This window comes from Sturnira hondurensis, unplaced genomic scaffold (assembly GCF_014824575.4).
Source record: "Sturnira hondurensis isolate 20B ecotype Veracruz unplaced genomic scaffold, ASM1482457v3 Scaffold0013854, whole genome shotgun sequence".
NCBI lineage: Eukaryota > Metazoa > Chordata > Mammalia > Chiroptera > Phyllostomidae > Sturnira > Sturnira hondurensis.
This window is the reverse complement of record NW_028086485.1, coordinates 269-713: the sequence shown is the minus strand read 5'-3', so window position 1 is coordinate 713 and position 445 is coordinate 269. Positions and strand designations below refer to the sequence as shown.

Sequence of the window (445 nt, the reverse complement as noted above, 5' to 3'; positions counted from 1 at the left end):
TCTCAAGTATTATCCTGCTACTTTGCAACATTCTGTTCTACAGATCAATGCCTTTAGGGTAAGAAATATCCTTGAGCGGGGCCATGCTAATCTTCTCTGTATCATTCCAATTTTGGTTTATGTGCCTTCCAAGCGAGCACAGAATATTCTGTTTACTTTCAGAAGGTGTGGCGTCACATACCTGAACATTCCTGAACCATAAAAGATGGTGACCACAAAAACATGAGAAGAGCAAGTGAAGAAGATCTTGCTTCGACCCGAGGTAGAGTTGATGCCCAGAGCTGTCGTCACGATGCAGGTGTAGGAACCCAGTAACAGGACAAGGTTGCCAAAGCCCAGGATGACCATGGTTGTCAAGATGGCGACATCGTTCATGTAGGAGTCAGAACAGACCAAGAGGAGCATTGGAGGTAGCTCACAGACAAAACCTTCGATGAGGTTGGGG

The 445-nt window shown here is 45.8% G+C and overlaps 1 pseudogene; it reads right to left on the bottom strand.

The window, feature by feature from the left end:
- Positions 1–67: 67 nt before the first annotated feature.
- LOC118998097 (uncharacterized) lies at positions 68–140 on the bottom strand (annotated as a pseudogene).
- Between the last annotated feature and the right edge of the window lie 305 nt (positions 141–445).